Below are 24,576 nucleotides of genomic sequence, written 5' to 3'. Positions count from 1 at the left end.
CTAGTAGCACTTATGTGTCTTTAACTTCATTTGAAACAATTTTGTTAGATTGTATGTGACAGCTGTCATATCAGTGTGCATTATAAAATTATCAAAATTGGTGAATTTTTGTTTAGCCATTTTAATATTCAATATGGAAGAAAAAAAGCAACATTTTTGGCATATTATGCTTTATTATTTCAAGAAAGGTAAAAATGCAACTGAAACGCAAGAAAAGATTTGTGCAGTGTATGGAGAAGGGGCTGTGACTGATCAAATATGGCAAAAGTAGTTTGAAAATTTTGTGCTGGATATTTCTCGCTGGATGATGCTCCACAGTCAGATAGACCAGTTGTAGTTGATAGCGATCAAATTGAGACCAATCAATGTTATACCACACAGGAGATAGCCAACATACTCAAAATATCCAAATCAAGTGTTGAAAATTATTTTGTACCAGCTTGGTTATGTTCATCGCTTTGATGTTTGGGTTCCACATAAGTTAAGGGAAAAAACCTCTTCACTTATTCTCTACTTAAACATAATGAAAATGTTCTGTTTTTAAAACAAATTGTAATGGGCAATGAAAAGTGGATACTGTACAATAATGTGGAATGGAAGAGATCGTGTGGTAAGCAAAATGAACCACCACCAACCACACCAAAGGCCGGTCTTCATCTAAAGCAGGTGATGTTGTGTATATGGTGGGATTGGAAGGGAGTCCTCTACTATGAGCTCCTTCGAGAAAACCAAACGATTAATTCCAACAAGTACTGCTCCCAATTAGACCAACTGAAAGCAGCACTCAGTGAAAAGTGTCCGAAATTAGTCAACAGAAAACGCATAGTCTTCCATCAGGATAATGCAAGACCAGATGTTTCTTTGATGACCAAGTAAAAACTTACAGCTTGGCTGGGAAGTTCTGATTCATCGGCCATATTCACCAGACATTGCACCTTCAAATTTCCATTTATTTCGGTCTTTACAAAATTCTCTTAATGGAAAAAATTTCAGTTTTCTGGAAGACTGTAAAAGGCACCTGGAACACTTCTTTGCTGAAAAAGATAAAAAGTTTTGGGAAGATGGAATTATGAAGTTGCCTGAAAAATGGCAGAAGGTAGTAGAACAAAAGGTTGAATACATTGTTCAATAAAGTTCTTGATAAAAATGAAAAATATGTCTTTTATTTTTACTTAAAAACCGAAGGCACTTTTTGACCAACACAAAATAAGGCATTCTTGAATTTCAGAACATGCTTCTGATGCAGTAGGGGAAGGAAAAGGATAGTGGGATTGGAGAGTGTGGTCTAAGGCTGTGATGTCTGTAGAAGAGCCATATATACTGGGGCAAATAAAACGATTCATTGGGGTATAGGAACAAAATAATAGAACTCCCATTTATATTGCTTTTTATCACATTCTTTATAATCTTTTACATTTAGGTAATTTATAACATATATTTAATTATTTATAACATATAACAGTAATACATGTATATTTAAAAATAAATATGAGGCTATTAGAGAGACATCTCGCAAGATGATGCAGTAGAAGGAAGAGCCCTTACTTCCTCTTGCGAGAACACTGGAATCACACCTAACTGCTGAACAGTCATCAACAGGAAGACACTGGAACTCACCAAAATAGATATCCCATATCCAAAGAAAAAGGAGAAGCCACAAGGAGACAGACTTTGACAGGACTCGGGGAAACAGAGACTCCACTGTTGGATGGCACGCACAAAGTAGTGTGTGCATTGGGACCCAAGGGAAGGAGCAGTGACCCCATAGGAGAGTGAACCAACCTACCTGCTAGGGCTGGAGGGTCTCCTGCAGAGGCAGGGGGTGGCTGTGTCGCACAGTGAGGACAAGGACACTGGCAGCAGAAGTTCTGGGGAGTACTCCTTGGTGTGAGCCATCCCAGAGTCCACCGTTAACCCCACCAAAGAGCCCAGGTAGGATCCAGTGTTGGGTCACCTCAGGCCAAACAACCAACAGGGAGGGAACCCAGCCCTACCCATTAGCACACAAGTGGATTAAAGTTTTTACTGAGCTCTGCCCACCAGAGCAACAGCCAGGTCTACCCACCACCAATCCCTCCCATCAGGAAACTGGCACAAGCCTGTTAGATAGCCTCATCCACCAGAGGGCAGACAGCAGAAGCAAGAAGAACTACAGTCCTGCAGCCTGTGGACCAAAAACCACATTCACAGAAAGATAGATGAGATGAAAAGGCAGAGGGCTATGTCCCACATGAAGGAACATGACAAAACCCCAGAAAAACAGCTAAATGAAGTGGAGATAGACAACCTTCCAGAAAAAGAATTCAGAATAATGATAGTGAAGATGATCCAGGACCTCAGAAAAGGAATGGAGGCAAACATCGAGAAGATGAAAGAAATGATTAACAAAGACCTAGAAGAATTAAAGAACAAACAAACAGAGATGAGCAAAGAATAACTGAAATGAAAAATACACTAGAAGGAATCAGTAGTAGAATAACTGAGGCAGAAGAATGGATAAGTGACCTGGAAGAGAGAATGGTGGAATTCACTGCCACAGAACAGAATAAAGAATGAAAAGAGGGCTTCCCTGGTGGCGCAGTGGTTGAGAGTCCGCCTGCCGATGCAGGGCACACGGGTTCGTGCCCCGGTCTGGGAGGATCCCACATGCCGCGGAGCGGCTGGGCCCGTGAGCCATGGCCGCTGAGCCTGCGCGTCCGGAGCCTGTGCTCCGCAACGGGAGAGGCCACAGCAGTGAGAGGCCCGCGTACCGCAAAAAAAAAAAAAAAAAAAAAGAATGAAAAGAAATGAAGACAGCCTAAGAGACCTCTGGGAAAACATTAAACGCAACAACATTTGCATTACAGGGGTCCCAGAAGGAGAAGAGAAAGAGAAAGGACCCAAGAAAATATTTGAAGAGATTAGAGTTGAAAACTTCAGTAACATGGGAGAGGAAATAGCCACCCAAGTCCAGGAAGCGCAGAGAGTCCCATACAGGAGAAACCCAAGGAGAAACACGCCGAGACACACAGCAATCAAACTGGCAAAACTTAAAGACAAAGAAAAATTATTGAAAGTAGCAAGGGAAAAATAACAAATAACATAAGGGAACTCCCATAACGTTAACAGCTGATTTCTCAGCAGAAACTCTACAAGCCAGAAGGGAGTGGCATGACATATTTAAAGTGATGAAAGGGAAAAACCTACAACCAAGATTACTCAATCCCCACTTCATTTAGTTGTTTTTCTGGAGTTTTGTCATGTTCCTTCCTGTGGATCTCATTCAGATTCGATGGAGAAATCTAAAGCTTTACAGACAAGGAAAAGCTAAGAGAATTCAGCACCACCAAACCAGCTCTACAACAAATGCTAAAGGAACTTCTCTAAGTTGGAAACACAAGAGAAGAAAAGGACCTACAAAAACAAACCCAAAACAATTAAGAAAATGGTAATAGGAACATACATATTGATAATTACCTTAAACGTGAATGGATCAAATGCTCCAACCAAAAGACACAGGCTAGCTGAATGGATACTAAAAGAAGACCCATACATATACTGTCTACAAGAGACCAACTTCAGACCTAGGGCCACATACAGACTGAAAGTGAGGGGACGGAGAAAGATATTCCATGCAAATGGAAATCAAAAGAAAGCTGCAGTAGCAATACTCATATCAGAAAAAATAGACTTTAAAATAATGATACAAGAGACAAGGAAGGACACTACATAATGATCAAGGGATCAATCTAAGAAGAAGATATAACAATTATAAATATATAGGCACCCAACATAGGAGCACCTCAATACATAAGGCAACTGCTAACAGCTCTAAAAGAGGAAATCGACAATAACACAGTAATAGTGGGGCAATTTAACACCTCATTTACACCAATGGAAAGATCATCCAAACAGAAAATTAATAAGGAAACACAAACTTTAAATGACACAATAGACCAGATAGATTTAATTGATATTTATAGGACATTCCATCCAAAAGCAGCAGATTACACTTTCTTCTCAAGTGTGCACAGAACATTCTCCAGGGTAGATCACATTTTGGGTCAGAAATCAAGCCTCAGTAAATTTAAGAAAATTGAAATCATATCAAGCATCTTTTCTGACCACAATGCTATGAGATTAAAAATCAATTACAGGGAAAAATACGTAAAAAAACAAAAACACATGGAGGCTGAGCAACACGTTACTGAATAATCAGGAGATCACTGAAGGGCTTCCCTGGTGGCGCAGTGGTTGAGAGTCTGCCTGCTGATGCTGGGGACACGGGTTTGTGCCCTGGTCCGGGAAGATCCCACATGCAGCGGAGTGGCTGGGCCCGTGAGCCATGGCTGCTGAGCCTGTGTGTCGGGAGCCTGTGCTCCACAACGGGAGAGGCCACAACAGTGAGAGGCCCACATACCGGAAAAAAAAAAAAAAATGAGATCACTGAAGAAATTGAAGAGGAAATCAAAAAATACCTAGAGACAAATGACAATGAAAACACAAAGATCCAAAATCAGTGGGATGCAGCAAAAGCAGTTCTAAGAGGGAAGTTTTTAGCAATACAACCCTACCTCAAGAAGCAAGAAAAATCTCAAATAAACAATCTGAGTTTACGCCTAAAGGAATGAGAGAAAGAAGAACAAACAAAACCCAAAATTAGTAGGAGAAAAATCATAAAGAACAGAGCAGAAATAAATGAAATAGAAACAAAGAAAACAATAACAAAGATCAATAAAACTAAAAGCTGGTTCTTTGAGAAGATAAACAAAATTGATAAACCATTAGCCAGACTCATCAAGAAAAAGAGGGAGAGGACTCAAATCAATAAAATTAGAAATGAAAAAGGAGAAGTTACAACAGACAGTGCAGAAATACAAAGCATCCTAAGAGACTACTACAAGCAACTGTATGCCAATAAAATGGACAATCTGCAAGAAATGGACAAATTCTTAGAAAGGTATAAACTTCCAAGACTGAACCAGGAAAAAATAGAAAATATAAACAGACCAATCACAAGTAATGAAATTGAAACTGTAATTAAAAATCTTCCAACAAAGAAAAGTCCAGGACCAGATGGCTTCACAGGTGAATTCTATCAAACATTTAGAGCATAGCTAATACCCATCCTTCTCACTCTTCAAAAAAATTGCAGAGGAAGGAACACTCCCAAGCTCGTTCTATGAGGCCACCATCATGCTGATACCAAAACCAGACAAAGGTACTACAAAAAAAGACAATTACAGACCTATATCACTCATGAATATAGATGCAAAAATCCTCAACAAAATACTAGCAAACAGAATCCAAGAACACATTAAAAGAATCGTACACCATGATCAAGTGGGATATATCCCAGGGATGCAAAGATTCTTCAGTATGCGCAAATCAATCAATGTTATACACCATATTAACAAATTGAAGAAGAAAAATCATATGACAATCTCAATAGATGCAGAAAAAGCTTTTGACAAAATTCCACACCCATTTATGATAAAAACTCTCCAGAAAGTGGGCATAGAGGGAACCTATCTGAACATAATAAAGGCCCTATATGACAAACCCACAGCCAACATCATTCTCAATGGTGAAAAACTGAATGCATTTTCTCTAAGATCAGGTACAAGACAAGGATGTCCACTCTCACTACTGTTATTCAACATAGTTTTGGAAGTCCTTGCCACAGCAATCAGAGAAGAAAAAGAAATATAAGAAATACAAATTTGAAAAGAAGAAGTAAAACTCACTGTTTGCAGATGACATGATACTATTCATAGAGAATGCTAAAGATGCCACCAGAAAACTACTAGAGCTAATCAATGAATTTGTTAAAGTTGCAGGATACAAAATTAATGCACAGAAATCTCTTGCATTCCTATACACTAATGATGAAAAATCTGTGAGAGAAATTCAGGAAACACTCCCATTTACCATTTCAACAAAAAGAATAAAATATCTAGGAATAAACCTACCTAGGGTGACAAAAGACCTGTATGCAGAAAACTATAAGACACTGATGAAAGAAATTAAAGATGATACAAACAGATGGAGAGATATACCATGTTCTTGGATTGGAGGAATCAATATTGTGAAAATGACTATACTACCCAAAGCAATCTACAGATTCAATGCAATCCCTATCAAATTACCAATGGCATTTTTAACAGAACTAGAACAAAAGATCTTAAAATTTGTATGGAGACACAAAAGACCCTGAATAGCCAAAGCAGTCTTGAGGGAACAAAACGGAGCTGGAGGAATCAGACTCCATGACTTCGGACTATACTACAAAGCTACAGTATTCAAGACAATATGGTACTGGCACAAAAACAGAAATATAGATCAATGGAACAGGTTAGAAAGCCCAGAGATAAACCCATACACCTATGGTCAACTAATCTATGACAAAGTAGGCAAGGATATACAATGGAGAAAAGACAGTCTCTTCAATAAGTGTTGCTGGGAAAACTGTACAGCCACATGCAAAAGAATGAAATTAGAACACTCCCTAAACCATACACAAATATAAACTCAAAATGGCTTAGAGACCTAAATGTAAGCCCAGACACTATAAATCTCTTAGAGGAAAACACAGGAAGAACACTCTGACATAAATCACACTAAGATCTTTTTTATCCACCTCCTAGAGTAATGGAAATAAAAACAAAAATAAACAAATGGGGCCTAATGAAAGTTTAAAGCTTTTGCACATCACAAAATCTACAAGCAACAAATGCTGGAGAGGGTGTGGAGAAAAGGGAACCCTCTTGCACTGTTGGTGGGAATGTAAATTGATACAGCCACTATGGAGAACAGTATGGAGGTTCCTTAAAAAACTAAAAATAGAATTACCATATGACCCAGCAATCCCACTACTGGGCATATACCCAGAGAAAACTATAATTCAAAAAGACACTTACACCCCAATGTTCATTGCAGCACTGTTTACCATAGCCAGGTCATGGAAGCAACCTCCATGCCCATTAACAGACAAATGGATAAAGAAGATGTGGTACATATATACAACGGGATATTGCTCAGTCATAAAATGCAATGAAATTGGGTCATTAGTAGAGACGTGGATGGATCTAGAGACTGTCATACGGAGTGAAGTAAGTCAGAAAGAGAAAAATAAATGTCGTATATTAACGCATCTATGTGGAACCTAGAAAAATGGTACAGATGAACCGGTTTGCAGGGTAGAAATTGAGATACAGATGTAGAGAACAAACGTATGGACACCAAGGGGGGAACGTGGCCGGAGGTAGTGGTGGTGGTGTTTTGAAATGGGAGATTGGGATTGACATATATACACTAATATGTATAAAATAGATAACTAACAAGAACCTGGTCTATAAAAAATAAAATAAAATTCAAAAAAAATTAATAAAGCTATTAGAATTGTACGCTCAAATCGTTTTTTACACATAGGATTGTGGAATCAAAAGTTTGCAGACTACTGTTGGGGTTAACAGTTACGAAGAAGTAAGGGAATTTGAGGTATGCCTCATTTTCATAGCTGAGGTTAATGTAGAGGCAGGGGCTGATCAATGATGTTTTTAAGTGGCAGTCAGTACTTTGAAGGCAGGTAGTAGTGTGTGTGCGTGTAACACACACACACAGTCTGTCAAAATTGGGGTTGTGTAGCTGATTTGGAAGGTACATGTGCTAATTAGTGCTAATCAATGGCACTTTGATTGCCGGATCTTTGAATTGTTAGGCTTGAGGCCTCTGATGTACTCAGAATTGATTTGGAATCTGAGTCTAATGATTACCTTGATTCCTTGAAGAAAAAGTTAACAGTGACAATAATGTGTTAATTCATAGATGCCAACTATATGATATTTATAAAATACTTAAAAGCATTAAAACATCTTAATTTCAATATCTAGAAGTAATTATTTTGACTTCTTCAGTCTTTTTTACTGTGCAAATATATGTATATAAAATTGGGACAACAGCATGTAGGGTGTTTTTATGACTTATAAATTGAATGCTGTACTAATAGTATTTACCCATATCATGTCATTAAATATTTTTTTGAAAATATTTTAATGGCTATATTATATTCTACCGTTTGGAACTTACTTGAGCAGTTCTCCATTCAGAATTGAGGCTATCTCCAGTTTTCTGCTCTGAGCAATGTGTAATGGCCATCCATGTATATAAACCCTTGTGCTTTTTCCAATTATTTCATTAGGGTTGATTTTATAAATGAAACTACTGAGGCCAAGGATATTGACATTTTTAAGACTCTTGTGACAAATTGTCAAAGTGCTTTGTGGAAAGGTGTTACCAGCAGTGTTTGAAAAGGCATATCTACCTATACCCTTAGTAGCATTAATTATTTAAAGTATTTTGTCATATTAATAGATAAAATTTGTTACTTAATGCTTTAGGTTGAAATTATTTATTATTGAGACTGAACTGTACTTTCTTAGGATTATTGGCTATTTATATTTCTTTTGTGATTTATTCAAGTGCTTTGTCCATTTTTCTAAGTGGTGCTAGAATTCTTTTGGTTTTGCAAAACTGGTGCAATATTTTTAGTTTGTGGATTACTGTTAATTTTGCTTATAGTGCTTTTTGACATTCAAAATATTTAAAAATTTTATGTGATAAAATTTACCACCTTTTTTAAAAAATTCTTTTTGCTTTGTGCTTCCTCATTCCAGGGTTAGTTAGTTAACTATTCTCCTATATTTTTTGTAGCCTCTTATTGCTTTGATATTTTCTCTTTTTGAATTTTTAAAAAATATTTTTAGTAAATTTCTAGATGCATAGGCCCAGACATGTACCTAATTTTGTATAAATTATCAAATATATGCTTTTTATTCTAAATGAAGTTCTTTTTTAAAACTTTCATTTTTGCCTGTCTCTTCTTTTACTTGTTTCCTTCCTATGCTGCAATAGCTCTACCCTCCTCACGCACAAGGTACAAAGATTAATGTGTTTAATCTTTCTTCACTCATGTAATATGTATTCATATATAAACTATATACATGTATATTGGAGATGGATATATATATATGTGTGTGTGTGTATATATATATGTATATATGCATACTGGAGCATGCACACACATATACACACAGAATTTTGCACAGTAATTGTTTCTCAAAAAATGTTCATATTATTTGAATGTTTCTTCAAGTTGTCTGGTATAGCTTTAGTTCATTCTTCTCATGGATGAATAATTTCATATTGAGTCTATCATAATTAATTCAGTCATTCCCCTCTTAATGGGAATTTACTGTTTCCAGTTTTCTGCCACTATGAATAGTGCTGCAATCTAATGATTGCATGTTCATTCAAACTTACTGATGCTTTTTATATCTATAGGATAGATTCTCAGGGGTGGTATTACTGGCTTCCAGGGTATGCAATTTTTTAATTTAAGTAAGTGTTGCCAGACTGATTTCACCTTTCACATTTCTGCTGACACTGCATGTCAGTACAATTTTATCTCATATCTATCTCAGCAATAGGTGTTACTGCTCTTCTTAATTTTTGCCAGTTTAATAAGCTTAGTGATGCTTCATTTTTAACTTAATTTCCTGTTTCCAGACTATTAGTGAATTTGAGCATTGTTTCATATGTTTGTTGGGTATTTTAATCTGCTCTTCTGTGAATTTATTCATATTCTTTTCTCATTTTTCTATTGTATATCTCTTTGTTGTCTACTATTATGGGCTTTTTGTATATTCAAATGATTCAATTTATGCGATCTTGCTATATGTAGATTTTCTTAGGGATAAAGATTTTCCATGAATTAATATATACATGTAATGACTTTGGTTTATGATTAGTATCCTTTCAACAAATATGTCAGCTAGAAAACTCATTAAAAAAATCCTTTAGGCTATTTACTCAGTGGTTATCTAAAAGATTACTTGATTGAATCCATATAATTCAAGACTTTTAATTGGTTTATGAACAGATACCAGCAATATAAGGAAGAATGATCAGAAAAAGATTCACGTGGTTAATAGCTTATTTATTTTTCAACATAGAATGAGGATAGGCAAAATATATTTAATATAACCTGGGTTTCTCCATGTGCACTTTAGGGTTTCTTTTAACTCTGTTCTATACATCTTAAAATCCCTTGTTTGGGAAGTCGTCAGTCTATGATGATTTAAATATTGGCCAGTTATACCCAAAATATAAGAACATGAACGCTCACTAACTCGAATCAAAATGCTTCTGAAATAAGTCTCATTGCTCTTCCTTAATGGGCTATGTGAGACAAAGAGACAGTTCTGGCTGGTTTATTTCACTGAAGATAGAAGTGGGCACAGGGGAAAAGCATCTCTTATTTGGGGTCTCAGTGACCTGGGCCAGGACAGCTGAGGATCTTGTCCTGTGGGGATCGGCTTTCTAAAGTCAAAGTTTGGAAAGTGAGTCCAAGTTAACTTGTTGCTAAAATGGTCTAAATGAAGAACAGTAATTGAGAAATGAAGTGAAAATGAAGTTCATAACCAGAAATGCTTAGAATAACATTAGCCTAGGTTGATTCTGAAGATGTAGTACACATGCTTTTTATGGTTTTTTTTTTACATCTTTATTGGAGTATAATTGCTTTACAATGGTGTGTTAGTTTCTGCTTTATAACAAAGTGAATCAGTTATACATATACATATGTTCCCATATCTCTTCCCTCTTGCGTCTCCCTCCCTCCCACCCTCCCTATCCCACCCCTCTAGGTGGTCACAAAGCACCGAGCTGATCTCCCTGTGCCATGCGGATGCTTCCCACAGGCGAATTCTATCAAACATTTAGAAAAGAGCTAACACCTATCCTTCTCAAACTCTTCCAAAATATAGCAGAGGGAGGAACACTCCCAAACTCATTCTACAAGGCCACCATCACAAAACCAGACAAGGATGTCACAAAGAAAGAAAACTACAGGCCAATATCACTGATGAACATAGATGCAAAAATCCTCAACAAAATACTAGCAAAAAGAATCCAACAGCACATTAAAAGGATCATACACCATGATCAAGTGGGGTTTATTCCAGGAATGCAAGGATTCTTCAATATACGCAAATCAATCAATGTGATACACCATATTAACAAACTGAAGGAGAAAAACCATATGGTCATCTCAATAGATGCAGAGAAAGCTTTTGACAAAATTCGACACCCATTTATGCTTTTTATGTTTTTTTAATTCTCACTTTGTATCCCCTCCTTTGAACAAACTGAGCTTATTTAAAGCAGCTGGGGAAGACATGTAAGCTCTGTAAGGGCAACAATCATAAATCTCCCTTTTCTCTGATTCCTTAGCACCCACAAGAGTGTTTGTCACATAATAGGCTCAAGAAATATATGTTAAACCAGAAAGAAGTCCCTCTAAGAATGCTCTGGTTCCCAACTTCAGTCTGGCCTTAGGACTCCTTGCCTATCCCATTATGCTTCTCCTTTTCTGTTCTCTTAGCTAAGTCTCCCCATGATGTAGACTAGAGTAGAGAATAAATTGGTATGCCTTAGTTGATCAAAGCTGGCAAAGGATGTCATGGATAATATCTTCTGAATCAACAAGAATGATATTCTTATGTGACTGGTACATTGGCTCTGGAAACAGGTTTCAAAAGCACTAAGGCAATGGTCATGCCACTGGGATATTACTTTCTGGTGGGTTATGTATGTACTAGTACCTTTATTTTTAAAAAGGTTTTGTTAAGACATCCATAGCCTTTATAAATCATGGATAATGCAGGAAAATGCAAAAGGAGGTATCCTCTGACAACTGCAGTCTACTAGTCTGAGGCAAAAATCAAGAATAGTGGTTGAAATAATGACTTTATTTTATGGATTCAGGATTTAACTTAGTGTTCTGGTGTTTTTGTTTTATGTTTTAGTAGAGTCAAGTCAATCTCTTGAAGTATTTTGGCAATGTAAAGACAAAACCTGATAGCATAAGAATGAACGTTTCAGGGCAAGTAACCATTGGACTGGATATTTTAAAGACAGATAGGCATCAAATGTCTTCTGGCTGCAAGATGTCAGTGTTATTTTAATGCCAAGGAAGTGTTGCCACCCCAGCAGAAGGCTCCACAAGGAAGGGCACCATTGTACCCTTAGTGTCTAGCGTAGTGCCTGGCACAGATGAATAGTAAAGAACTATAATAGTGCATAGAAATTTTAACTTTATTTTTCTGTAAATTAGCATGATCTTGGTATGAAGCCTTGAATCGTAGTCAATTCTGGGTTTTCTCAAAGCATTTCTGCTTTATACTTAATCACTTCCCCACTTTTCCTGTACCATCCTTTTTTCTCAGAGGGAACAATTCCCTGGGGCACTATTCTGCCACTGCATCTCAGTGAGAGCAGAGACATTGTGTAATACTGTATATCACTATGTTGAGGACAGTGCCTCAATTACTATTGATGGACTGAATAATGTTGCTGGGAGAGACATGCAAGGAGGTGATACCAAGCAGGACCATATGGGGCCCCTGGGCACAAAAGCCTTCCTATGTCCCCCATTTCTTTGATTACAGGTTTCAGTCAGCCTCCACATCCTCTGAGTTCCAACGGGCAGTTTCAAAGAGTTGTTAATTAGGGAAGGAAGGGGACGTGAGACAAGGGAGAAACAGTCAAAGAGAAACAATAGTGCAGCTTTGGGGCAAGGTCCTGGTTCCCCCTCAAGGGATATACACAATATCTTTTTTTTTTTTTTTTTTTTTTGCGGTACGCGGGCCCGTCACTGCTCTGGCCTCTCCCGTTGCGGAGCACAGGCTCCGGACGCGCAGGCTCAGCGGCCATGGCTCACGGGACCAGCCGCTCCGCGGCATGTGGGATCTTCCCGGACCGGGGCATGAACCCGCGTCCCCTGCCCCACCAGGTGGGAGAAGTTAACTATATGCTGCCCACAAGCACATAGACCCCAGATGGTTGGAACCAGAAGGTTGATGATGCTGACTCCCACTTACCTCACTACCATCCAATCAGAAGAATGTCCACGAGGTGATCACGCCCTCTTCGAACCATTTCTATAAAACTTCTCACTACCCCCTCCAGGTTGGGGCACAGTTTTGAGGGTATTAGCCTGCTGTGGCCCCCTTTGCCTGGCAATGCAATAAAGCTGTTCTTTTCTACTTCACCCAAAACTCTGTCTCTGAGATTTAATTCGGTGTTGGGGTAAAGAGGCCAGATTTGGCTTCATAAGCATCATGGTCATCATTCAGCATCTACTGTGAGATAACTCCTATTGGGACATTTCCTTCTTAATCTTCAGTAGTCATCACTCCTTTAAGTTGGCATTTGCAGCTGAGATGCATGTGTCCACCTGGTCTCTAGCTTTAAGGTCCACTCCACCATCTGCTCCTCCTCTTTATTCCAACCACAAAGCTTCTTCACTTTAAAAACAAAACAAAACTCCATCTGTGTATCTCATAACTATTGTATATGGGCAAAAAACTAGCAGCAAAATGAGCATTTAGCTGCTTCCTGCTCTTCTTGGGGTACGACGGGATCTTGTGAAGCTGTTCAGGATTTGCTATCTGGATATTCCTTTACCATTGTTTCCCCTTTATTCTCCTGTGCCGCACTGGTGTCAGGGAACTTCTTTAAAGGCTTAGGGTTGGCATAAGGATGCAAGCTGAAATGATTCTCATCAAAGTTTTCTTTTTCTCTTCTTTTACTCTTTTTATCTCACTCTTTAACATGAGTTTTTTGGTCAGAGAGAGGTGGACCACGTATATATAGTTATACGGAGAAACAGATTCCATTTAACTGCACATTCTTATAAATCTTCCCAGTCTTACACCTGGACTATAGTTTTTGAATTTAAAAGCAAAAATACGGTGACTGTGCTTTCTGTTCTTATGCCCCTTGGAAGGTCTGGAGACCTTTAATACAGTAACTCAATTGTAGGATGGTAGGGTAAAAAGGATTTGCAAGGAAAACCCATTACTAATAAGTCATTAGGTCTTTCTGCAACAGATGCAGAAAGATTTGCTGCATTGGTAGTAGCATATATCCTGCACCTTGAATTTTAATGCCTGGCTTCCTACAGGAAAATTTACTGTAAAGAAAAGAGGACAGTAGATAGAAATCTCTTAATCAGGTTCTGAAAAATAAGAAAAAATAAACTGAAGCTTAAGTCTCAACCAAACCTTTTTTTCCCCCTTGTTTTATTGAAACATAATTGATGTACAGCACTGTGTTTAAGTGTAAGGTATACAGCACAATGACTTCACTTACACATATTGTGAAGTTATTACCACAATAAATTTAGTTAACGTCCATTAGTTTATATAGCTACCAAAAAGAAAAAAAAGAAAAAAGAAAAGTTTTGTTCTTATGATGAGAACTCTTAGAATTTATTCTCTTAACAACTTTCAAATGTACCATACAGCACTGTTAACTGTAGTCATCATGTTGTACATTACATCCCCAGTAGTTTATTTATCTTCTAACTGGAAGTTTGTACCTTATGAAACCTTTGTTTTTAAAAGATACTTGTGAAAAGTGCTGTACATCTTGCCTTGCAGTTCAACTCAGTAGTTCTTTGATATTTTTGATTCTGTGGTAGTGTCTCTCTACTTTCAGTTTTTTGCTATAAAATAAATCAGAAGTGATGGAAAAATGAGATTGGAATTTTGTATCATGTAGTATGACACTGTATCATACTTAATATAATTTTAAGTGACTGGTTTTCTACTGCCCTGTTTTCAAACAGTGTACGTGCAATCTAGAAACCTTCACAGAGGAGAGGGTTTTAGCATTTCTGGTGGAACATAAGGCAGTATGACTCCTTTGTCAAAACCTGCCGGTATCTTCCCACTCAAAGTGAAGGTTAATTTCCTCACAGTGACCTATACAGCCCTGCAACTTGTGGCCGCAGTTACCTCTCAGATCTAAATCCTAGTCCTCACTCACTCCTGTCCTGCTTCTCTAGCCTCCTCACTGCTCCTCAAACACTTAGAACCTTGAATTTTTGCACTTGCTTTGTCCTTGGCCTGAAATGCTATTTCTTCAGATAGCTGCATGGGGAAGGGGAGTCATCTCTTTCAAGTCTTCAATGTCATCTTCTCAGTGATTCCTACCCCATTCTACTTAAAATATCCTTCTCACCTGCCCAGAACCCCTGTTATCATTCCTTGCTTTGTTTTTATTCATTGCACGTTTCATTATCTATCAGAGGAGCATTACGTTGTTGTTAAGAGCAAGCCCTCTACAGTCAGACCATTTGGGTTTGACTCCAAGCTCCACCACTTACTGGTTGTGTGAATTTTGGGGAAATTACTTAATCCCACTATATCTCAGCTGCTTCCTCTAAAATGGAATTGTCACAAGAATTAAACATTTTTTTCCCCTCACAATGAAATATTAGCTGCATGAGGGCAAGGATTTTTGTCTATTTATCGCTTTTACTCTAGCACCTAGAATATTTCTCTCATTTTATCAATTACTTGTTTAGAGGTTTAGTTATATGATTTTGGCTTATAGTAAGTTTTCCTAACAACAAATATTCTAAAGTTTGCTCCACATTTTTAGCCAGGACCATTTGAATCTTCCATGACAGTGAGCTGTATTTTTAAAATAAGGGCATAGCCCAAGTGACCGTTAATAGAATGATTCACTCATCCATTACTTCTTTCACTTAAATATTTATTGTCTAAGCTACTGTTTTTTGTTAGACTCTGTGCTAGATACATTCACTGGGAGACGCTGAAATTTAAAACATATATTTTTTTCCACTGACCCTGACCTCAAGGATCTTGTTTTCCAGTTGAGAGTCTGGGCTTTTAAGGATTAGTGCATGGGGATGGTGACTAAAACACTAACCTTGTAGTCAAATATATCTGGTTTATATATTTTATTCCTGCCACTCACAAGCTATATTACCTTGAATAAGTTATTCAATCATTCTAAACTGTAGGTTCCTAATCAGTGAAGCAGGGAAAATAATTGTACCTACCTCAAAGGGCTTTGAAGTTATTATATGAAATTATCTATGTAATGTACTTAATATAGTGCCTGTTACATAGTAGGAACTCAATAATTTTTATCTACTATTACTGTTGCCTTGAAGGATGGATAGAGTGTGTAGAAAGAGGCAAAAAGGGTGCTCCAGGCAGAGAGAACAGCCTGATTTAAGTCAGAGAAATGGTAAAGCATGGGAGGTATATGGGAGATTACAACTAGTTCTGTTTGACTGAAATGTGGAATACATTAAAGTAGGTAGGGAATATAGAAAGATCAAAGCTCTGTCATGTAATTCTTTACCATGAAGTAACCACTGGTAACATGTTGGCATATTTCCTTCTAGCTATTTTTTTAATACAGTGTAAATTTGTACAAAAGAGTGCTTATTATAGAATTGAGGTTAGAAATACAGATAATACTAGTAAACATTTATACAGTGCTATTTATTTGCCAGACACTGTTCTAAATGTTTTAGTTGTATTAATCCCATTGCTTCCCATCTGGCTCTTCTTAACAGATCAATTATGTCTTCTAGGGTTTTAATAAAAGAAAAGAAAAAAAAAAAAAAGAAAAACTCACTCTGAAATACTCCCAAGGTAGTGTGTATCTCTATGTAGAAGATAATCCTGGTTTGATGCTCCATAGCTGATCATTTGGCAGTATTTCTCCAGCTGTCTTCTAATATGACTGTGCCAGGTTCAATCTACTTCCATTTCCATAATAGGAGTTATTTCTCTGAGTACAGATTTCTTTAGAATCTTTCTATTATTAAAAGGGGAAAGGAGAAGTTGGCTAGATCAGGAGTTATCCATTACATAAAGTTTTAGAATGAGTTTATGTTGTTTCAGTTGGTTGTCCCTCTGAGCCTTATTTGGTAGCATGGACCTTCCATATTACTACTTTCTGAAGAGATGGAGAAAACTTCTTTTCATCTTCTCCCTCCTGCATCCCCACACAAACTGAGGGAAGGCTTTTAAGGTAGAGGGAAGTGACACCATCAGCTTCTCTGCTCAGTCCCCTGTCTCTAATTTACCAAGGAGACTATTCTCGTGACATTAGAGTTCCTGAGGGTAGAGTTTGGGGTAATTATTCAATAGGCAGGGATTAAGGTATAATGGTAAGTCCCTTCATATTGTGAGAGGGTCCTAGAGCAGGAAAGATTCCTGCTATTTCCAGCCCTATGAAGAAACATTTTCCCTAAGACTTCTGATGAAAGATCTTGTTATTCCAGCTATCTTTCTCTTTGTCTGATTCCATTTCTCATAGTCCTAGTTTATGAAAATTGTCCTTTTCTAGCTGATTCACCAAACCTCAGTTCTTAGTGAGGATAACATTATTTATTAATTTATTCTGCCTATATATATATATATATATATATATATTTATTTATTTATTTATTTTCAACTCGTCAAGTTTATTTTACTCAACAAATATTTATCGAGTGCTTTTTATGTTCAGGTACTTTTCTAGGTGATGAGAGTAAATTCTACCGGGTGTGAGGTGGGGAGCAGACAGAAAGTAAACAAGTAGGAAGAAAAAACACAAGGCAGATTATGATAATTGCTCTGAAGAGAAAGAGAAAAAAAACCCTCGGGTTGACAAGGAGTCACTAGAAGGCTATATTTTACACGGTGACCAGAAAACATTTTATGTTGTTTCAGGCCTTTTTCTACTATAAAAGTCATGGTGATAAATATACATTGGACCCCACGAAATTGCTTATAATCAACATTTTTCACCCACAAAAATGACAATTTTATGTGGTTCAACCTAATAGCTGATAACCCTGAGAACTTCTGTCTGACCAGATAGAATTTTAAGAGCTAAGATATTTATATTAAAGTTTTATTTCAAATGCATAATTGCTCTCTACCAATATTCATTGTGTATATTATTACATGTCAGAATAGATATATATCAACAAACAAAAAACATTTTTTTGATTGCATGCCCATTATAATCTAGTGGAGGGGAAAAGCAATAAGTAATTATCAAAATTAAATAAAGTATATGATACATTAGTATGTGATGACTGCTATGGGAACAATAAATATGGTTGAAAGACATTAGGAATGCTGGTTACAAGGGATAGCAATTTTAACTGAGTGGTCAGTGTAGGCCTCAATGGTGATATTTGAGCAAAGAACGTGAAGGGTGGAAATGGAATTATCTGTGAGATTATCTGGAGAAAGACCATTACAGGTGGAGGGATCGCTAGTATGAAGGTCCTATAGTGGGAGCATACTTAGTATATTCACGAATAGTGGGCCCAGGCTGTTTGGCTGCAGCTGAGGGGAAAAATGGAAGAAGAATAGAAGGAGAGGTCAAAGAGGTAATAGGGGACTGGATTATGTACAGTCTTATAGGCTATTGGAAAGATTTTACTCTGAGAGAAGTGAGAAACTATTGGAAGGTTTTGAACATATGAATGACTTAATCTGACCTTCCCAAAAGGCATGCAGAATCTTATGTTTTTAGGAATTAGAAATATTTTATTTTTGCCTGGGTTGGCTTGACTTGCCATTATTTTCCACAGGCTTCTTTACTGTAGGTCTGTATTTAATGTCTATTAAAGTGGATAGCAAGGATAATGGAATCATTGTTTTGGATCCTATGAAGTCCCTGTAGTGTGCCCCCCAATGACTGATTTCTCCCTTGAAACAAAATCAGATGAATTCCCAAAGTAAAAGCTTTGACATAGTTTTAGTAGTATGTGGTTTAAAAAGACCTGGAGGTCATGGTTTTAGACTTTTCTTGTCTTAAAAGAAAGTGACATTTACCTGTTTGCATTCAGCCTGGGATCATTTTAAACATAAGCACCACCTATTAGTTCTTGAAATTTCATCTTGGGTGCCTAGAGGGAGAGATCTCTCTTCTCACTTCCTCAGCATGTGTATGATAAAATTCTAACTGTTTAACTAAAAATCTGATTTATATAAGGGTTTTGGAAAATGTAGATCAAAAAGTTTTTTGCCACCCCATTAAAGCATTTAACCTGTAATATGTCGTTGATATCGCAAGGTGGCAGCAGCAGTGTCATAACAGTGCTGTTCTGTGTTGAGTTGTTGAAGTTTTGAAACAAGTTGGAAATTATTCATTCAGCCTCTACTTTAGGAATAAAACAAAAGGAATTCCTTGTTTTAAACATTTTAAAGTAAGCATACAATTTGAAGTTAGATTTTGTTCATTTGTTTGTTCTTCAGGCGATTTTTCCTGAGCTATAAGTGATTTATCTTTCTCATCTATTCTGGTCTATGCTGAGGCACATATTGCTCTTCTTCTATCTGCTAACACTATTTTAACTGATTTTAGCTCCCAGGTATGGTGAGTTTTCTTTTATTCTTTTGTGAAAGAAGTGAACGTAGCATCCTCCCCACTTCTGCTTTAAGAATTTATATATATTAGTCTGTTTTATCCACAGAGCTTGAGTTGCTGAGCTGAAGCCTGCAATTCTTACTTGGTACCAGAAAGAAAGCATTTTTATATTACTGAACAATTATTAAACCGTGTTGCAGTAACAGCCTTGGGCCGGGAAGGAGGCAGCTTGACATAACAGAAAAATTGAGCCATCTGAGACCTCTGTGTTTGGATTTTGGTTTTGCCATTTGTAAGTTGTGTGGCCATGGCCAAATTACGTAACCTCTGTGAACGTCAATTCCTTTATCTGTAGAATGTTAAAATAATAATAATGCTTACCTCATAAGATTGTTGTGAAGAATGAATAATACATAAGGCATATAAAGTACTTAGTACAGTTCCTGAACCTAATAAATACTCCATAAATAGCAGCTATTTTGATATGATCTTATGGAAAGTCCTTTCACATCTCTGAGTCTCATTTACTTCATCAGTAAATGGAGAAAAAAAAATCCTACATGTTGGGGAAAAGCAAATGAAAGGATGTATATAAGAAAGTTTTGAAAAATGAATTCTGTAAACTGCATTATATTAAAATGTGTGGTAAAGATAGGATTTTATTTTCCTATTTCATCATTCCTCCCTGGGGATTCAGATCAAATAATAGATGAGAATGCATTTTGCAAAGCTGAAGCATTATGTGAATATAAGATAATATCATCATTACTATATGACGTCCAAATATCTTCTCATATGCCCATTGCTGTTACTTGGAATTCTTTCCATGGGTAGTTTGGTGGAGCTGAACAGGAGAAAGAGAATAATAGTTATTCCTGTTAAAATGTGCATACCTGCTGTAAGACAGTACTGCTGTTGGCAGGCTGTTGCATGAGTTTGTCAGAGCTCCATATTGATATTTAAATAAGAACAGTAGTTTTTGTTTGTTTTGTTTTGTTTGTCTATTTGAGAGAGTGGGTGGAAAAAGAGTAATTATTTGGCATGGGGGACCTGGGTAATGGTAGGAAGGAGGTAGGGAATAAATGATGATAAATGGGAGTTGGGAGAGATGTGGAGTGGAGAGAAGAGGCAGAATCAGGGAAAGGGAAGCTTGAAGGAGAAGAGGATGGTCTCAAACATAAACTTTAAACTATAGTTAATGTTTTTGTTATACTAGTCTGGCAAAAAGCACAGAAATTAGCCCTTATAAGGAATGATGAAACTGTCTTCCCTTCTGTTCCCCTTCCCTCTTCTCCCTTTCTTTCCCTCACTTTTCTCCCTCCTTCCCTTCCCTTTGCTATCACTTGTAGAATATCTGCTGTGTAGTGTCTTTAAGCTGCCACCTGCCTTTGCACACAACCGGTTTGTAAAAGCGAACCTCAGGAACACCTTCTTTATAACCTCAGTTCAGTTCTGCCCAGCTCCCTTTGACTTGTCCCTTTCACTTGATTCCTTCTTTCTTCCAGTCTTCTAATTCCTGACCTGAATACTAGTTATTTTCTTCTTCTTGGACTTGATATCATTCTCTATATCAGTGATAAAGATGCGGAAGACCAAGCCTCCTTTTTTAATCTTATACTTTAGTAGGAGTAACAGTGTCTCATATGTATAGACCATTACATGTTTGAAAATACCACTTATCTTTTTTTTTTTTTTTTTTTTGCGGTATGCGGGCCTCTCATCGCTGCGGCCTCTCCCACTGCGGAGCACAGGCTCCGGACGCGCAGGCCTAGTGGCCACGGCCCACGGGCCCATCCTCCCGGACCGGGGCACGAACCCGTGTCCCCTGCATCGGCAGGCGGACTCCCAACCACTGCGCCACAAGGGAAGCCCTACCACTTATCTTAATTGATTCTCACAATGGTTTAGTAAGCCAGGTAGAGTTGACGTCACTGTCCATATTAGAAATGAGGAAGCTGTGGATAGGCGACTTGTCCAGAATCATATTGTTAGAAAGTGATGGAGTTAGGAGTTTGACTTCAAGTTTGACTTCCCAACCACTGTGCCACAAGGGAAGCCCTACCACTTATCTTAATTGATTCTCACAACGGTTTAGTAAGCCAGGTAGAGTTGACGTCGCTGTCCGTGTTAGAAATGAGGAAGCTGTGGATAGTCAACTTGTCCAGAATCATATTGTTAGAAAGTGATGGAGTTAGGAGTTTGACTTCAAGGCAGGGATTTTCCCATTACACTACAGGAGAAAAAGAGCAATTTTCACTAGGATATTGGAGATGGGTTTCATGGCTAGGTAGCTTTAGCACTGGTCTTTGTATGATGCTTAAGACTTTGGTTGAAGAGGCAGGTGTTCCAGATAGAGAAAACTAAGTGAAAGCTTGGAAGAGTAATAAAACCTGCTACCTATAATTGAAGTCCGGGCTAGGCACTTTTCATGTATTATCTCCTAATCTCTATAATAATCCAGCAAGGTAAGCATTTTATTGATTGATTGCTTATCTTTTTTGTAAATAGGATTTGAGGTGGTAGGTAGATATTATTATTTCTAATTTGTAGAAGATGAAACTAAACCTCAGAAGAGTTAAGTAACTTGATCAACATCACATAGTAAAATGTGGTGACATAGGGATTAATACACATGTGCCTGACATCCCATGTCCCTTCCTAGGAAGGGAGGGGAAAGGCTTTATGGATAACGAGAAGTCAGGTTCAGCAGGCAGGAGGGCTGAGAATAAGATGGGTGACTTTAGCTGACTGAGAGCTTTAACTACAATACTACAGAGTTTAGGCATTCTTCTTTAGGCATTTGTGAACAATAGAAAGTTTTTGTGTAAGGAAGTAGCATTATCGGCTGTGCTGAGGAAGACTCAGCTGGCAGCATCATGCATGATAGATTGGAGAAGGGAGAAACTGGTGGCAGGGAGACCAATTGCGTGGCTGTCACACTAGAAAATATTCAACGGAGTACCTGGAGAATTATGCATTTCCCTTCTTAAGGATACTGAATAGTGGATTTTTCTTTACAAGTATCATTTCTCCTGGGTAAAAACTTGACTTATAAAGAACAAAATTATGTTAAATTTAGAAAACACAGTCAAACTAACTTGTAAAAGAAAGGAAAATCCTAGTGACAAAATTAATTACCTAAGGAAACCTGTGAGTAACTTAATGGAGCTGGTGGTTACTTTGCTGAGGTTGAAGGTTATCTATGAATAATTTAAAGTAATAATTTTCTTTGGAGCCTTCTAGCTAATCTTCTAATAATCTGATCCAAAATAGTGAGAGTACTTTAGTTTTCTACCTAATATTGCTCAAATGTAATGAAAGTGGATCACATTCATACTTACTGGAATCACTGGACCTTAAAGGATATATTATTGAGATAGTGTGTAGATATTTAACTGTAAAATTCCACTAATTTTAATCACTCTGAAATTTCTCTAAGTTTGACCTTCCTCTTCATCCACAATGCCACTGATCTAATTCAGTCTTTCATAGAATTTTGCTAAGAGGTTTGACAACAGGCTTCTAACTGATCCTCATAATCTAGTCTTTCCTCTTTTAACTCAACCTCCATAATCCAACAGTTTAAAAACTACCTATTGATCCTTATTGATTACTGACTGTTGTTCCATTTCCTTAACGTAACATTTACCTTGGGCCTTTATAGTCTGATCCAAACTTAAGTTAAGCCTAACTTAAGCCTTGTTCTTGTTCCTTCTTCTGTCTGAAATATTCTTCCCTTCATTTTCATCCGGAAATTTCCTGCTTAATCTTTTAAAGGCTTACTTGTCTATCACCAGTCTTCTAATGACCTCAAGTAGAACAAATTCTGCTCTCCTGTAGAACAAATTCTTTTCTCTTGTGTGCTGCTCAAGGCCTCTGTTAGAGGGTTCATTGTATTTTATTAGAACTAGTTGCTCAAGTGCTTCACCTGTTAGATTTTGAGCAGCCTGATATCAAGTATTAAATTTGTCCATACAACTGTAATATGGTTTATTTACAGCTCATTAGGCAGTAAGTACTCAATAAATGTTTATTGATGATTGACTATACTTTCCTTGCTGTCTAAGAAAAATATGCTGTTTTCCTAAATACATATATATTGTACTAGAAGCCTGTCTTAAAATTTCCTGGTTGACCCAAGGAAAAGGTTCTAGTTCTAGATAAGGAGGTTGTTAAAAGTACAAAAATGAGTCATGGTGGTTAACAGCTTACTCTGTCCTTTAAAGTACTTATTATGTGGCAGACTATGAGACAATTATGGGCTTAAAATGATGTCGTGTAGTTCTACATCCTTCCCTGTGCAGGAACCTTATTAGCAGATTGTGTTACTCTCAGAGTCAGAGATGTTACTGGGTCATTAGCAGTCTTGGAGAGAATGGTTAGGGTGGAGGGACTATTTTCCCAGCTACAGAATTGATATGGGTCGATTGCTTACCCATTTTAATAACTTGTTCTCTTTAAAAATTCATTTATTGCCATTTTTGGAATTATGCAATTTTACAATTCCAAGCCTAATTCAACAGGTAGAGTATCTGGCAAAAAAGACATAAAAGTCTTCAGATTCCCTAAAGTTTTCCTCCCATAGAGAAAGGAGCTTGCAGTATATGTAAGGGGTCAATCCAACTCTGAAAATATTATGGTGAGGGAATGAGATTTGTTCATGAGGTAGACCTATCAATAACTTGAAAATAAAAATGTAACTGTGAAAAATATTTCAAATATTCATACTCTATAAGCTTTATGTCATGCCACCTGTATGACATGGGAGTAGGTCTAAGGAAGTCTACCTGCCTTAGACTCTGTCCATGGAGAGTTTATATGGAAACCTCAAAAGGACTTGATATTTTTATCAAGAAATATAGTCTTGCTTTGAATCAGCTTAGTATTTTTTCTCTTAGGGAGATTAGCACTTTCCACAATGTATTGGGTTGGCCAAAATGTTCGTTTGGGTTTTCTATATCTTACGGAAAAACCCGAGCGAACTTTTTGGCCAACCCAATATTATAGTTATTTGTGAGGAAGGTAGAAGTCCCTTACAATATTATGGACTCAGGAACTGTTCCATGTATATATGGCTTACATACCCTCAGTACTAGCCCAGATCCCTACATATAGTAGCCACTTACTAAATGTTCATTGGATAAATACATTGATTATATTATTGTCTTATCTAAAAGTACTATAGTTTTCAAACTATATAAAAATATGAAACTGGGCACACTAATTGAAATTGGGAGTGTTACAGAAAATTTCTGATGTATGATTATCCAACTTGTAACACTGGTTCAGGAACACATTACACATTTTAAGTGGAGAATTTCATTGTAAAATGAATGATAT

The 24,576-nt window shown here is 37.3% G+C and overlaps 1 protein-coding gene across 2 annotated transcripts in view; it reads left to right on the top strand.

Annotated features, from left to right (window-relative positions):
* The window catches only part of LOC149748752 (disks large 1 tumor suppressor protein-like), a 588,852-nt gene that overhangs the window by 341,828 nt on the left and 222,448 nt on the right, over nucleotides 1–24,576 (top strand). The gene's annotated exons all lie outside the window — the stretch shown is intronic.

The sequence above is a fragment of the Delphinapterus leucas genome, chromosome 7 (genome assembly GCF_059928025.1).
Source record: "Delphinapterus leucas isolate spDelLeu-1000000601 "Yukka" chromosome 7, BTC_Dleu_Yukka2, whole genome shotgun sequence".
Classification (NCBI taxonomy): Eukaryota; Metazoa; Chordata; class Mammalia; order Artiodactyla; family Monodontidae; genus Delphinapterus; species Delphinapterus leucas.
The sequence above is the reverse complement of the archived record's forward strand: the minus strand, read 5'-3'. Positions and strand labels throughout refer to the sequence as shown.